Below are 17,423 nucleotides of genomic sequence, written 5' to 3'. Positions count from 1 at the left end.
CGAGAAAAGAGCCGCGCTAATTAACGACAATTAATTAACCTACAGCGGCCGAATTAAACAACCCACGGAATTTTTGACGATACGTTGTTAACGCTCTCCGTTCGAAAATAAAATAATTCGCTTTAATCTTTTTATTTTTATTTTTTTGCTCGTTTTTAATGCTCGAACTTTTCATCGTATCGTCCCGTAAGTAACGTCGTTTGTTGACTCCAACCTTCGATAAAAGAAATTCGTTATTTTAGTTTGAAACGACCGGCGTTTTCTACCACCTTTTTCCATTTTTCAACTATCTTCTCGATCGCATTTTCAAAAAATCGTCAAAAAATTGAGGTTTTGAATTTGAAGGACTCGCTCGGTGCTGATTCTATTTGATCACCATCGTCGAATTTTCTGCCGGTTAAAAACCACCTTTGACGTTTCCTCGCATTTACGACGCGTTCATCGTATAGTCGACAAATGCTTTTGAAAAAAAAAAAAAATCTGATCGCTTCGAACGCACGTTACACAGACGCACTGTATCGAGAGAATACTCTTTAAGAAACAAAGGGAAAAATACGTACGAACGCATCAGCGAAACACGATGCCGCGCGTTTATCTACAGTAAGATAAAACACAACGTTTCCTACGACTCGATACCTCTTCGTTTAAAATCGATATCGTCTTTCAGCCACTATATACCGATTCGAACGAAGGTTTAATTAATTAACGAACGTTTGGATAACGTTCGAAATTCCCTCTTTGCATTATAGTCGTTTACCAGCGACTGATAATCTACTAATTCTTATAGCGAAACTTTTTTCATTTTGATCGCACGCGTTACGACGATCGATTTTAATTCTCAGGCTTATAATCTAATTTGTCCTCGTGTTTGAGTACTCGAGCTAGTTTTTACGCGCCAGGATCATTAGAGGGACAATTCTTCTTCATAGACACTGGAAGGGTCATGTTTATGGTGATATACGCGAATATGCTCGGTCAGACCCTCCGTCGATCCCTTAACGGCAGGGATTCTTACGAAACTTTTAGCCTTAACTCACCAACTCGCCGCGAAAAGTCTTTGGGTTCCTCAGGAAACGGGGAGCAAACTCACCTGAAACACAGAAAAGGGAAAAAGTTAGAATCCACTGGGAACTGTATGCAAAATAGCGTACCAATAACTAATTTTCGTTTTTCCAAAGAATTTCAACAGATTTCGATGCATGACGATTTTACTTCGATTCGTTGCTTTGAATATTTCCTAAATAGCGAGTGAAAATTCTATTCCGATCAACGAAATGCGATCGAGATACTACTCGTATCGTCTTACTATTGCGCGTTACGTCGTTTAAAGTATCATACTGTAAAACCATATTATTTGCAATTTCGTAACACCCAAATAAATTTCACTATTTCTGAAGTCGTCGAAGCGTCTAGAGAGAGGAGCAACGATGAAAGAACTAAATAGACAGAATGTTAATCGAAAGGGGGGTAAAACGGTGCGACATCGATGTCGCCGGGCGCCATTACACGCGCGTAACAGGTGCCGAAATTTCCAGCGCGTGTTTTATCAAAACCAGGGCCAGCCTGGTGTCAACGGGTGTCGCGAACGTGCCGCAAGAAGCAGCCGCCGCACGTGCGTCAGCCTGTTAAATAAAACGCGATGAAAATCTCCGGCCAACCGGAATTCGCCGTTCAGAGTCGACAGTACGGCCACGCTCGCTGTTCATTATTCATCAGACGTTCGGTATTAACCAATAAATAATAACGAACGAAATAACAACGAAAAATATTGCGAATAATACGTAAAACTACGATGCGTTGACAAGCGAATGGAGTCAAATTTCGATGAATCTTTCATTGGCAATAATTTTTAAATGGAATAGAAAGACGGCAGTCTTTCCAATATATATATATATATATATATAAAATTCGAGCCTTCTCAACCGCATTTTTTATTATCATTGTCACACGTTTCAGGGAGTACGTTCGCTATCGTTTTTGGAACAACGTCTTTTGGTTGCTCGACGCTTGGTTGCGTTTGCTTCGTTTTCCACGCTCTATTTTTAAGGAAATTCCATAGAGAGAAAGAGATCCGGTGCAATTACATCAGGCCACCTAGGCGATCGGTCATTAAGAGTTACTTTTTACCATAAAACGATTGCGAAAACGGAAGAAAAGACTATGCACACGCAGAATAGCGACACTGAAATTAGCCAGTCGCGTGTCTTTTCACCCCGTATTTGTAATCTTGGGTTACTTGGGAAATTCGTAGCACATTTAACATAGTATTGGAAGATTATTTATCATAAAAATTTCGGGCTATAAATTCTGAGATACATCGCGTAAATTCTCTTTCAATTTCGTTATAAGATTTCTGTACAACAGAACGTGACGTAAGAGCCATAATGCACATCATCATACGTATATACCAAATTCTCTTCCCTCAAAAAAAATTCGATTTCTTCGACTTAACCTCCGTCATCGCTGCTTTCCCGCTACCTTTATCCCCGAGCACACGTAGAATACAATACAGTATAGGATAGAAAATATAAAACATTGTGCAAAATAACGCGTAATTTATAACACACCCTAACAATCATAATGCACATCACCCCCCATTATACCTAAAAAAAAAAAAACTCCCAACTTCCTCAATCCCTAAACAACATCTTCCGCCGATTATTATCTCCAGCGTCGGCAACCCCTTTCCGAGAACTTCCACCCCGAGCAATTCACCCCGAAATCCACAGGCCACAAAGCAACCCGGCCATTACCCTAACGAGCAACCACGTCAGAACGCCCTCGGAGGAAAGAAAAACGAGTCTTCGTTCCCCAACCGAAAACCGTCAGACAAGACGGGGTAACTAGAAGAACAGAGTGAAAAGAAGAAGAACTTGTGCACACTTTGTACCCCTCCTAGCCGGAAGCGTTCCCTTTGTCCCGCGCGCACACGCTGCCAGGACAATTTCCTCCTTTTCCCCGAACTACAGTGGCTGGAAGAAGTATTTGCTCCTAAGTACTCTTATTTTTCAACCAGGCGTCCTTTTGATCAGCCACTATATTTAATTTCCGCGATATCAAATCCTTGCAGTTATACGAAAACGATATTTTCATCTTTGCGAATGTTTCGAGTTGGAATTTTTATTCGAAATAGGCTGGTTTACGTAGGGGCTAGTTTTTAAGACGCGCGAAAGCTTCCTAATATACAGGAGACGAGAGAAAGTTCAAACGCGAGCGCTGCCACGAATACGGAATTTTAAAAAACAGAATCGCATTTGACGAGGGCGGCGAATAAATATAACGCGGAGTCCAGAACGCACGGTGCATATACACAAATTTACTTGGCAACTTTAAACTTTCTCCCGTCAGATACTTGGTATGCAAATACTTTTTGCAGCCACTGTACAGAGGGTGGTGGTAGCTTCGACAGTCTACGAGACGTCGAGCAAGTCGTCGAGGAGATGGCGAGGACGTACAGAGACCAGAGGGCGAGTCACGGGCAATGGCAAGTCGTCGTAGGTGAAAGCTGCAACTTTAACCTTCGACTCCAGTTTCTGCGTGACGCTGTACGTAGAAAGACGGGCGATACGAGGATGAAACTGACTGGAAAGCCGAAGCACGAGTTTTATTCGCTACGAGATAGAGCGAAGTACGATAAAATTGTACGGAGTAAGTTAAAAATTCGGAAATTATGCCTAAATGACCACAAATAAATCAAACATCGGCGATTCAAAGCCGAATCGAACGAAGAGAGATTAAGATATCCGCGTTTTATTCTCCGCTGCAGTCTCGCTAGCGTTGGCTATCGGACGTAACCCCGACGTCTCTATTCTTCGTCTCAAAGACGTAACCTAAAATTCGCGAGATTGAAACGCTGAGCGACATTCACAACGGAAGGCCGCGAAACACAGGGAGACAAATTTTCGCAAGTTCCGGCCGTATTAACGTAATTCGCGTCGGCGGCAGCCTTTTTAATTAAAAGTACCGTACCGCCATTATCTCGCCAACTTATAATCGCGCCTATCCATCCCCACCCACTGCCCCTTTAACGCTACCTTTCATGCAAGTCGGCCTCTATTCGCCGCTCTCGGGTCCGTAATGAGTAATAATTCATATTTCTCTACCGTCGGTAGGCCACGGAAGAAAATACAACGAGATTGTCCGCGTTTACCGCTTGTATAATATGGATCCTTGAATCGGCCCCGGATCCAACCGCCATCTTGTCTCGAAACTTCAATTCCCGAACGAACCCACCGGTGTTTTCACGTGGCCAGTGCACGATTATCAATTATCGGAATACGCTCTTTTGCTTTTTCCTCTCTCCCTTTTGCAAGACGAGCGTAGATTTTGAAGGGTAGAGTAATTTATCAAAAAACTGTGTTAGTACTTCTTTCGCGATTAGGACGCGAAGATCGGTACAGAATTAGGGAAAATCGCTTCGCGTTACTCTTGAAAATACGGACGGAGTTTTATTAATTTTGTTACAAGTTGTCATACCATGGTTTGGCGAGCGACGAACGGAGAGGAAAAAAGAATGACTTCTTCGAGTAAAACATTCTTCGTTTTCTCAAAATCACCGATAGTCAACTTGTCCTAGACGCGTGTCTCTGACGATGAAAGGATCTACGTCGCAACATAGAAAGAAATAAGAAAGATTCTTCGTTTTCTCGCAATCGTAACGATCAAGCTGTCTCGCTCGTCTCTTCGAACATGAAAAAAGCATGGTACAACCCGTACGACGATTAACGTGCTAAGAAGCGCGGAATATGACAAAGACACTTTATTACAATACACGATAAATTTAGCTTCTTTACCGTAGCATGAAATTAGAAACTATAGTAGAAACTTACGAATTGAAAGAGCTGTCGGCTTAGGCGCGTGTTACGCCAGACAAGTACTTTAATAGAAACTGAAACTCGTTGAAAAATGACAAATCGATCGTTTTAGTAAAAAGTAGTTCTCCAGTGTAGCGATTCTGGTGATGATACAAAGGAAGAAACGTCATCCGAAATATCGCAAACACTCGGATTTGACTTCTAAACTCCACTCGTTCGCGTTCCATCCACGGATAACTATGATAACCATACACGTTAAGTTAAGCATAAGCCAAGCAACGCGCCTTATCGACAAAATTCCAATGTCAACTAACCGAAGTAATCGCAATTGGAGCTGCTGACTCCAGCGGCCGTAAGGAGGAATTGAATAAAATCGTTCGAAGGACAAGACCGTTCTTCGAAGAAGAAAAAGATCGGCAAGAGCGAAACACGGAAGACGAAGAAAGAGAAGGTGGTCGTGTCTCGAATAGAGGGGACACGGCTGGTCGTAAGAAAATTTGCATACCGATGAGTTTGCAACCTGGCCAATGAAGTTTCAATTTATTCATAACCGTCAACCTTTTGAAGATTCGTTATTAACTGTATGCCAGATGTAATCCCGCAGGAAACTACGGAGGCGGCAAAATATGGAGATGGCTACTAAGAAAAGGGAGACCGGCGAATTGTAAATTGGAAGTTTGTTCGTCGACTATACGATTTACGTCTGTCAACTGTGCTAAATCCAGCATATCTAAAGTTAGATTTCTTGCGTGATTTCTTTCCTTCCGCTATCTACGTGCATTAAGCAAGTACATATTTTCGGGATTTAAAGATTTCGCGAGAGAACGACGTCTTCGAAAGAGGCGGCACTTTTGAACTTTTTTCCGATCGATTCCACGGCAAACAGAGGTTCTTCGTTTCTCTGGCCACGAGAGGATAAAGTAGAATGCTTGTTCGCTCGCTGGCGGTAAGGAAGCGCCCGAAGAAAGAGAAATTCCGTACCGACTTGGAGCACTTTTTTTCGGGAAACCAATTCCTTGGTTTGCCTTCGAGAGGCAACGTACCGGATAAGAATTGTTTTCGTAATTACGAAATATACTCCGATATTTATAAAGACTTTTCGTTTTTACATTTTTAAATATTCAATTTTGAATATTATAATAACAGTAGTAATAATAATAACAACGATAATAATAAATAAAATTGAGAACAGAGATTAAAATTTCCAAACGGTAACTTAAAATTCTAATCCATTAAACAACATATTCACGTTGAAGTATCTGGGATGCCTTATCTGATAAGATGATGTAAAATATCCTCGGTAACTTAATATAATATGAAACCGAAAATACAGTAAGAACGAAGAAGAAAGAAAATCGATGAAAAAGGAGCAGCTTGGTGAAAAAAGAGAGGTTGAGAGAAATGGAAAACAAGGAATGGATCTTAGAGACGAAAAGGGAGCAAAGGAGAGAAATTGGCGCGGAGAGCGTGGTTTCATGGGAAAAGGGGATTGATGTAAGAGGCGTGAGTCGCACGGTGGCGGAAATTTAGCATAAAATTACATAAGAATGGCGGGCGGTTAACGAGAGGCGACCCGACTGGACGGGACACCGGGATGCGCCGATTGTAATTCAAATCGCGACTTAGTATGTGACGGTGTACACTCTGCGGCAAAAGTACAGGCTCTAATTAAACAAAAATTCTTCGCTACATTACACCGTCTAATATGTGATATCGTTGTTTGGCATCGATAGCGGCACAACTTAAAAACGTAAAAAATTTCAGCGAAAGGACTTTTTAGAACGTACATTTTTTAATTTTTTTTAGTCGTGCCATTTATCGACCCCAAATACGGGCGCGTAATTCCTAAAACTAATAGCACCAAAAAACCGAACGAACGAACGAAGGAAGAATCGAAAAGAAATAAAATAGAAATTAAATCAACCGAAGAATCGAAAAAGATTTAAATGGTCATATTGAAAGATTAATCTGCGATACTTCCTGCTGTCAAAATGGAAATTCTTTCTTCTTTGCCTTTTTTCTTTTTCTTTTTTTTTCTTTTTTTTTTTAAGCTTTGGACACGGTGCCACGGAAAGTTACGAACAAAGATAGTAAAGATCTGGCTGCCTACGTTCCCATAACGCGATGGGGAGTTTAGATAGTCCGGAGATAATCACCGGACTCGGCAGCTTGCCGAGAACAATGGAGACTACGAAATCCCTCTATTGGAACTGGTAGAGCACTCGCCTTGACCTTCGCTGGTCAATGTTTTACTTACAATCGCGTGTACTACGTTGAGAGTGTCGGGACCAACGACGATGTGATTGTCCTCTGGCGAAGGACACGCCGGATGTTGGTGCATCGCGCGGGAAAATCGTACATTTACTTGCGATTAAATAGTTAACTCTCTCGATTGGTGTCGATCGATCGTAGACAGGATTCAGAATTTAGAAAATTTCGATCGACGCGCATATCGGTAGAACCGAGGTTCTAAATTCAAATATCTACGTGTTAACTTGCAGACGCCAAATTTCGAGTCTTCGATTTATAAATCCCAAATTCCAAGCGTTCCAAACTTTAAAAGCTCAATTGCAAATATTCCAAATGCCGATTCCCAAACTCTCGAGATGATAATTCCTTCTCCTACGATTCATCGAATCTACCTAATATCTACGCGAATAAAGTTAAGTAAAGCTGGCAGTCCATAAATAACGGGGCGAAACAATGCGCGCGATTTTCTCAAAAGGGACAGGCGTAACGCGACGCGTCAGGGCAGACAATGGACGACGAACACGAAGCCATAAAGCTTGTACACTGGGCTCTCGCTGCCACTTGTTGGAGGACTGCCATATGTCGAGCGACGAACGTGCACCGGCAAACTTATGTCTGTGTTCTCTGGCTCTTGTCCTGCACCGAACAAAAAGCCTGGCCACTGATTAACTATCGCCTCGTGAACGTCTTGTTCCGACCTGTGTCCTTCTCTGTGTTCGCCAATAATCTCGCAACTAACGATCGCTGTAGAGAACACGCGATTCCTTTGATTCCATTAAGCGTCTTTCGATTCGATCTTTCTTCGTTCCACTCGTATTTCCATGAAATAAGAATGAAACAGGCAATTATCAACGATACACGGCGGTTAAGTACGTATTTTCTCGAAGAATCTTAATCTTAATAATAACGTGACTTTTATAAGAATCGAAATGCTCGTGCAAAAAGTGTCTTTTTAAAGGTCCTTTAACGAAATCGACGTGCTTGATATCGAAACACCGTCTCATAGCAAAGTTACTCCTACACCTAAAGGTCAATGACTTCTCATTTTCCTAGTCGTTACACGATCTTTCCACGGAAACGGAGCGTTCCGCGTCAAAAGGTCGTTCCAGAGCGGAATTACTCGTACAAAGGTCGATAGATCGCGCGATGTTTCTATTTCGTAGCGAGATTGTCCTAATAAAAATCCGGTTCATTTATCTCTCATAGAAATCATTACGATTCTTCGACAGAAACAAAGTACTTTACATGGAAATGCAGAGTTACTCGCTTAAAGGTGCAATTCCGATTTTTGTGGAGAAGAAAAGCGTCGTTTCTCGCGTGAAAAAGTCGTTCCATGATAAAATTACACCTACAGGGACGCGATTCTTCTATTTTCTATAGAAGCCGGAATAATACGCTTTACGTGGAAAATCGATCTCGTATGAAAATCGTCGTTTTTGGCGCGAAGAATCGTTTGATTTCACGTGTAGTGAAATAGAATGAGAGTCACGGAGGCAACGAAGGTCGGATTCGGACAGCGAGGATGTACGGCAGCAGTGCGTGTACCAACGAGTAATTTCATGGCAAGACGTGACTGGACTCGCGAATCCAAGCTGGAAGCGTGGGTCCAATTGACCCGGCGCGGCGGCTCCAACCGGCTAATTGCCAATTGTCGGGCGACGTTGCCGTTCTCCACGAGAATTTGCCTGACACCTACTGCCAGTCGCCGCGTCACCACCCTTTTACCAGTTAAAAGGGATCGATGCACTCTTAAATGGGTCAAACTGCCCTACTCTCGAATCCACTCTGGACGAATGAATTTTTTCCTATTCTCTGGTGGTTTAGGGTAATCGATTTGGAAAATCATTAAGAGAATAACAACGAAAAGAAAATGGAATATCGTAAAATACAACGAAACGGTCGACACACAAACTGTGTCGACACACAAATTTGAAAAACGAATATCAAATCGGATGTATATCGAGGCGGGCATTCACAGTAACGTTGAAGAAATAACCCGAAGAATGTAAAAATGCACGCGTTTGATTTTTTTTAACAAAAGATACATATTATAATTTACACCGGACAGATTTCGTACGAAAGCACATTTAGTGGGCTGTTTTGAGAAAACACGATTCGAACCTGTTACTCAACCTGACGTATATGTATAAATAAGTCTACTACGCTGTTCTAGCGTGACCAGTATTCTCCGAGAGGTAAATGACCAGCATTAATTCACGAAATCCATTCCACGTGAACCTACGATTCACCTAAAACCCACTTCAATAATAAAAACGCTTGAGAGCAAACGCGAACGTAGTTTCCGAGAGCATACGCGGATGGCATACGACAATCGACTTTCCGTAGGAAATAGTATTTTCGTCGCGGATGCCGCGCACAGCGGGGACAGTGGATAAATAAATTTCCGGCCGCGCTATTTCTGCCACGCGGCGCGAGTAAATAATTCTCGCGGCGCGGCGGGCCGCGAATGTTAGCCGTAAAAACCTATTCTTGGTGGATCGACCAGCCCACCCTGCGCCCATTCTTCCGCGTGAAATTCTCTAGCAACATCGTTCACCGAGCTTTAACCATTGTTGTTGCTTCGCGTGTTGCGTGCCAATTTGCTGGAGATTCTTCCGATTGGAACGCGACCAGCCCAGTTTCGCTCTTTCTGCTACAGGCCTTTATTCCCAGATTTCTCCTCGGATTAGGTTTGTTGCCTGGCGCGATCTTTACCGTGGCTACGATCATCGTTTGTTAAGCTTGGAATTTCCACCAACTTTTGTCTACTCGTATATCATACGAAATCAATGTTCGTTATTTAAGCCGATAGTTCGATAGACGATACGTATAATATTTAGTAGGCGATAAAGCGGCGGTTACAGCACGATAGTGATGGACACGTCATTCGTGAAGCCTCTTGTCGAACGGAACAGTTATATCCAATGATATATTTCGGTCGGTTCTTTCCAACGAAGGAAATGACTGATTAGTCTTCGGGTCAAGCTTCGTCGTTCAACCGATACGTATGTGCTAGTGTGTAAAGTCATTCATCATAGCTGCGTGAATTATCTAACGGTGCTTTCTTCTATGGTTATCGCTTCAATTCAGCTAATGAATATTACACACGACACTAGCGACGAGTATTCGATAGATAAACAAATAAAATGATACGCTTACTCGTTTATCTCTTCTGTATTAGTTTACACCAATACCATTTATCGTAGTAATTTTAAAGATTACGAAATGTAAAAAATAGGCATGTCCTGGTACGAGTTCAGAATTTTTACATTTCCGTGTTGCTTTCGTTTTAACGTTTGTTTGTAGTCTTTTCAAACGTCGGAAACATATAATTGCCTCGAAAATGATCGAAAGAACGCAGCAGGGTTAAAAAAAAAAAAAAACGAACGAGACCACGGATACCCTTCTTTCTCTCTCACCCTCCCTCTCTCTTGCGCCATTGACAGAACCCTTGATCTAGCCTGAAGGCTGAAAAAATTCCAGGTGAGGAGCAAAATGCAGAATGAACGCAGGTATATAGCGGAAACAGCACCGGGAAGCTTAATGGACCGACCTCGCCACTTCTATCTCCACGGAAGACGTTTGCGTACCACTGACGGTTTATTACGCGGTTTTGTGCAGAGCCCGTTTCCTAGCTTTGTGGTCGACGGCTCTCTCGTTGCCAGGTAGGTAGGCGCGGCGGTTGCGTTTCACATGAATTAATCGCGCCCCGACTCCGCCGGTATTAATTTCATTAAATCCGAAAACGTTCCGGGCGCCGATGAAATTAAATGGACTGGGGCTTATCGGTGTTCCGCGCTAGTAACGAACGCGTGGCGCTAGTATCGCTCACAGGCCGCTTTCATCGCGTTCTATCCGCTGCAGTTCAGCATTTTCTGTTTCTCTGTTTAACGCAAAACAATTCGTAACATTTCGCAGCGTATCTATAGAAAGTCACTTTCGATCACTTTTATCAATCCCTATGTCCAAGCGAGATTTCCCAACGCTTCCTACGAGTAACCTCTAGCATTCTTAGCCATCAAAAGCAGAGATCGTCCAGGCTGGACATTAATACTCTTACCCTTGCTCTACGATATGTATTACGTAGAACCAAGATTATGTGAGACGGACCGGATTTGGAGTTCCATAGATCGGGTCCCTGACTCGCGATTTCGAGGACTCAAATGCTCTCCTACAGGCTATCAAGTCGTAAGGTAGAACTTCATTTATTCGAACGAAATTTCAATTAACGCTCAGTTAAAGAACAGGTAGCGGAGAAAATTGGCGAACTATTAAAACTATTCAGTTCCAGCGCAACTTTTCCAAAAGTTGCAGTCTGCGTACGACGAAAGAACAGTTACGCACGGATACACGCGTATATTAGCCAGCATACTTTTCACCTCTCAATCGTAAAAACCAATCGCCCAAGAGGCTAGCCCCAGTTACCGTCTCCTCCTCTCGCCGTGTCAGCAGCGTAGTCCTGCGACCGCAGAGTCGCTGTCGACCGTTGGTCAGTCGACCCTCTGAATTATTAAAGCCGAGCCAACGCGGCTGCATGTAAATTCGTGTACCTGCCCTTCGCGTCACCCTCGTTTCCATCCCTCTCGAAACCATCCTTCCCCCTCTGGCTGGCTTTTCACTGGCGTTGCACGAATGCTTTTGCTACCTGGGCCACTCGACCGCTTTGTTTGTTACTACACGAGCCCTCCCTTGCGCGAGCAGGGATTATTGTTTGCGTCGCTAGTGCGCGCAATTATGTCGAAAACTGTGGCGCCCCGGATGAAAGCCCAGCCGAGGGCGAGTGTGTATGTGTGTAGGATGCGAAGCTAACATGTGGCAAACAGCGAACCATGCATGTTTTTTGGGCTGCGACTGGGGATTCTCTCGTAATTAGATATAATTCGTATATTCGGATTTTTTCGTACCGTTGCTTCGGTATCTCTGACGCGAACAGCTCGAAGGGATTAATTCTGGCATTTACGGCATTTTGAAATTTTGCTTACAATTATATAGGTATATCGCGATGTTTCATTCTCGACGATCGGGCTTAAGTCTCATAAATTGCTTTCTTTCTTTTTATTTTTCTTTCTAAGAATTCACTCAGGCGCTTTCGGGATTGGTTGACGGTATAATAGAATTCTAAAATCGTGCCCCGGTAAAATGTTGGAAATTTAATTCCTTATGACCCTCCCTTATGGTCTCTATTTCACCGCTATAAATTACTACTCGCGTCCACTTTCTTCAAAAAGCGTCGCTTCGTCAACGCCACCCTAAAGCTATTCGTTCATCGTGCTAACTCGTATCTTTCTTCACGCTGGGTATACAGAAGCGACACGATCACGCGAAGAATCGTGACGGCGGAGAATCGATCTATTTACCGAAGCGACGCGGTCCGGATATGACCGTCCGATGACCGGATACGCGAAAATGGTCTCACCTGTGTCCCCAAACAGTGTGTCACTCGGTTAACGCGCGTGCTAGCGGGCGCAGGCCAATTTACCAACGTGATACGTTTATTTTCGGGCGTGTTCCGATTGTAGCCTGAATTAAATGAAAGTTTCGCGTGGAAAGCTCGTGTATTGTTACATATTGTTACGGTCATTTCGTGTTCTGAAATTATTTGTCCACCTACCTCTCGACCAATTTGCACGCTGGTTAACAACCTCTTTGCTACGATATTTTTACAATATAGAATTCCAAGTTCTAGATATTTTTACAGATTCGAGTTTCGTATTTAAGTAAACAGTTTGCGAATTCGCAGTTGTACGGTTATTAAACTACAAAAAGTAGAGAAAATGGATAAAGTTATACGCGATATAATCGGTCAAAGTGTCGTGGCAATAAAATTTCAAAAGGCGGAGTTAGCTACTTTTGGTCTGCAGCTCGAATATCGCACAAGGTCGTCAAGGCGTGTCACGTGGCTCGAGATACTCGAAGAACGCAATTGACACGGGATATTGTACGGGAAAAGGCGCGTGGAACGCACGCGAGGATAGCGGGGCGCACGAATTTCGTCATCGAATCTTCGCTGAAACCATCATCAGGGTCAAGGTTGAGGCGTTGGAAGAATTTCATTGGGAAAAGGTGTTTTCAGCGCGATTAAATGACGCGCGAAAGAGAAGAGGCGTGTTGCGTGCTTGGATGGAATGGTGGATGAATAACGTGTCTGCTTTTACGTAACTCGATAGCTCCCGGGAATGGCGGTAACTGGCAAAAGTATTCGACTCGTAGAGAACCTTCTACAAATATTGCGTGTGCTATACGAAACGTTTCCAAGTTTCTATGGTCAATGCTGTTCAACATACTTGTGATTGTTCTCGGCTCACGATCGTGTTATTAGTACGATACGCTGTAACTCATTGCGACGTTTGGAACGTGGAACGCGGTCAGCCCGCTTCTTCGGGGCAAACCTGAAACCGAACGTTTCCTTCGCTCGCAGTCGACGATGCGTCGAAGATTGTCCTACAGTGGTCTCGATCGCGAAAGGTGGCATCGAACACCACGCGCGAACGATGATATTTGCCTAGGAAGATTCGAAGGATCCGGCACGTTTTCCAATCGACGAACCAACGCGGTTATTTTACGGTGTACAAGGTCACGTCCGATGGGGGAGAGATCTTTAAGGGAACTTCCGTGCCACGTACAGAGAATTCCGATGTACCCAGGAAAATATTTTCGATCGAACGCGACTGCATTCTGCAGACAGGCCCGACGCTGACGCATAATGCATACGTTATATCGAGGTTCTCAACTTCCGGCGACCGCGATAGCGACCAAGTCATTGTCGATGATGTTTTTCACTTTCTTCGATCGCACGAGTTCTCCTTTGGTGCCGCGTCCACGAGGAAATCTTTTCACGCAATATCACGTAAATACCGTTTTGATTGTTTTCATATAAATAATACATACACTGTCCTACTTGGTTGGTCGACACCAACGTTTTCCCTTTTTCAAAAATTAAACAACCTTTTTACGTTCGATGTTGCCCGCAACATCGATACTCGATATACTTTTCACACTTTCCCGAGCAACCACAAATATTTCTATGAGAAAGTTGCTGAAACCTCTGAACAGATGATAATCTGAAAGAAACGGAGAAAGGAATATGAAATTCCTCACTTTTCTATCGTCGTATAATCTCCCAAATTGCACGATAACGATTATTACTATGATAATCGAGATTTTGACTTTCGGAGCTGCGATTAATCAAAGCTTAAATCATTTTATACCGCAATGAGTAATTTCACTTGTCAATTTTTCCCTCGACATTAAATTAATATTAAATCGACAATTATCGAATCGTTAACGTTAGTTGTCCGATCTCTTAAGATCGTAAGAATCATTTACTCGACGAAACACATTTAGCAAACTTAGCAAACTTAGCGACCGACGCCATTATAACTTTCCATTCGTCGTTCAAGCGCGATCGTTTTACATATTACGTGTACGTAACACGCTTACGATAATAATTATCAATGCAATTAAAGTGATTACGTTAGATTACCTTCGGCAATTTTAACGTAAAACGAAAATAAGGAAATTTAACATTGACCTCGAAATAACGCGTTACTCGACGGAACACACGGGTTCCATCGAGCTCTCGAAACGGAACATCCAACTTTCCTTTTACCCGTTTCAATTTGCGATGTTGATTAATCTCACCGTGAAGATCCTTGCGAATCAGAACGCATCAAGGCACTAGGATATCGTGGTCGGAGGGGGGTAATAACGATAATTAAAGTGACACGCGCGTCGACAAATCGCCAGCAGAATATCCAACTCGGAGACATCATAGCGGCAATTAATTTTATTAATTCCTGTGTAAATAGTGGGACGAGTTAGGACAATCGGGAGAAATAAAAATTAACGAATCGGTGAAATTTATCAGCGAAATTCTTAGAACTTCGTTTAGCGAGCTTGCGAACACGTAACGTTTTGGTGTCTCCAAGTAATTATCGAACAAATAAACGTAAAATATCGCTTTCGAGCGTTTGACATTCGAAAAAATACAAATTTTACCTGAAATATAGCAACATTTATGAAAACATTTCTTCCGTACAAATACTATCACGTAACGGCAACGGTACTTGCGTAACATGTCGTAGTAAACTAGTAAACAAAATAATTATACGGAAAACTGCAAAAACATACTACTCCGTGATTGAAATCTACTGAAACGAGTTTACATATATAATAATGCAAATCTTTTTTTCGATATTTTTTGTCGCCAGGATAACGAGATTACGATCAAAGAAGAAAATTACAAAGTGATACTTATTCCTTCTCGTTCGCTGTGGTTATTTTTCAACGCCGCGCAACTCTGTTTTCATGGCGTCATCAGAGAATCATTTACCGTTGCATTCGTCGTAAAACACGCGGAAATTGCTGGAATTCTCTCAATGAAATCAAAGAGATATTCTTCTTTAATTACGTGGAATAGAATGAAATTCAAGATTTTTTTCGCGGTGAGCGACAGATTGGTTCGTGGTTGGTTCGCGGTTGCTTCGTTTCTGCGATTCTGTGGCAAGATTGGACGATTTAAAGACTATTAAGATATTCTATTTTCATACACAAAAATCGAGAACAAACGTTGTAACGAACTTTCAACTCGAGTTTCGTTAAACTTCTTCTTCTACGAAATAAATGAAAAGATACGTAATTTTATTTCGAATCGCAGAAGTCAACTGAATAATTGTAGATACTTGAAATACTCCAATTATCGAGCACCTTCTCTGAAACGTCATCGACAAAGCATTTGACTAAAACATTGGAACATGCGGAATCAAGGATAAGAGGATGGCTCTCGACTAAACAACCACCGCGTTATACGAGCCGAAACGACTACAAACGCGGCCAAACGCCTACAAATATACAACTTAACGAGATATCGATCATAGTTTTGCTTCGACGTGTTTCCATCAACAACTCGTTCCTTTGCAAGATTCGAAAGCCGCAGTGGCTACGAAAAGTATTTGCACACCGCTGTATTTATTAAAACAAGCCGACAGTTCTTTTGATCGCTATTTGGACAATGAACGACTCGATGCTTGAAGTTTGAATCGAAGGTTCGCAGAAACGCAATGTTAGATTAATATTATCGAAGAATACATTGCAAAACCAATTACGCGAAATAACACTGAAATATTTCCGTTGGCGAAGTCTTCGAAAATAACAGTTTCGGAAATGACATAGTGCAAACAAGTTGCGTAACCTCCGCTTCCAGCAAACGTTCGATAAGAATTTTCCCAGAACAACGCGTCGACTGAAAATATTTTCCGCTACGTTCGAAGCGATTTAAAATAAGAGTTTCGAAGGAAAAAGAGACTGTTCTCTTGGTCGAAAGATCTATCGGAAACGCGAGGAAGGTAAAGATAGGAGTAGAATTAAGAACAGATCGCCAGCTGTTTTCGCGGTAAACGGCAAAATAAATAATCACGCGGCTTTACGTTCCTCCACGGTATTTCACTGACGAAATCGGAAATTGCCGAAATTCGTTTACACCGCATACGCGTTTCCAACTACTCGAGCCGAAATCGCACGATTTTAGGACGCTCTGTTATTCCACTATTGAAACTTAACCCCTACGTCTACGGCGGCGACAGATTCTCACTGATCGTCAACGACAACAGTTATTAACAGATATATAACGGAATAAAGTGAGAGTGACAACGTAATAACAACGAAGCGAAGCACGAAAGAAAAAAGCGCTTCTAAGAAACTCTCTAATCTGTCTTTAGATTCGAAAGAAAACCCACGTCCGACCGCGGTCGACCATACAACTCCGCCGATCCACAAGTTCAGGAGAAAGAAAAGAATTGCTCTTAAGAGCGATACTGGACACCTGGCAACCGATCAATTTTCACCGATGAACAGAGAAACTGGAAACTATAAAATCCTTCTTCCCGAACCGAGAGGCGTGGACGCGGCGTAGCGTTAGAAATCGCGGATTATCGGAGGAATAAGGTTACCAGTGGACGTGTTACGCAAGGATTCGCGGCACACTTGACCCAGCAACACACTTTCACTTTTCCATTCGGGCCTGTATATGGCTGCTCAGACAGAGTGTCCGCGTTTTCTTTCCTCCGTTGGCCGAGTGATCGACAAAGCCGGTGAACCGAGACCAAGGAACGCCAAAGTCACGACACGACCAAAAGTTAACTCTCGAGTTATCTCTCGGCTGGTATCGGGCAGCTATAGGTGCCTTACGATAACTTCGGATAAGTTGTTCAAATTTCAAGTACACCTAATATTGCCATATTATTTTCCTATTTATTGCATTTATATGATAATCTGATAAGGTTGACTCTCGCGATCAATTGGTATCAGCGTCGGACAAAATTTTATTCGCCATTGACGAATAAATATCCAATCGAACGAGTA

At 42.6% G+C, this 17,423-nt stretch overlaps 1 protein-coding gene across 11 annotated transcripts in view; it reads right to left on the bottom strand.

The window, feature by feature from the left end:
* LOC126874833 (polypyrimidine tract-binding protein 2) overlaps nt 1–17,423 on the bottom strand; it is a 419,953-nt gene that overhangs the window by 282,863 nt on the left and 119,667 nt on the right. The window contains exon 2 of one of the 11 annotated variants that reach the window (XM_050637303.1): nt 1,038–1,090. The exons of the other annotated variants lie outside the window; for them this stretch is intronic. The gene's annotated coding sequence lies outside the window, so the exon portion shown is untranslated. The remainder of the gene's footprint in view (nt 1–1,037; nt 1,091–17,423) is intronic. 11 annotated transcript variants of the gene reach the window in all.

Source organism: Bombus huntii, chromosome 16, assembly GCF_024542735.1.
Source record: "Bombus huntii isolate Logan2020A chromosome 16, iyBomHunt1.1, whole genome shotgun sequence".
Taxonomy (NCBI): domain Eukaryota; kingdom Metazoa; phylum Arthropoda; class Insecta; order Hymenoptera; family Apidae; genus Bombus; species Bombus huntii.
Note: the sequence above shows the minus strand (reverse complement) of the source record. Positions and strands in the feature narration are given on the sequence as shown.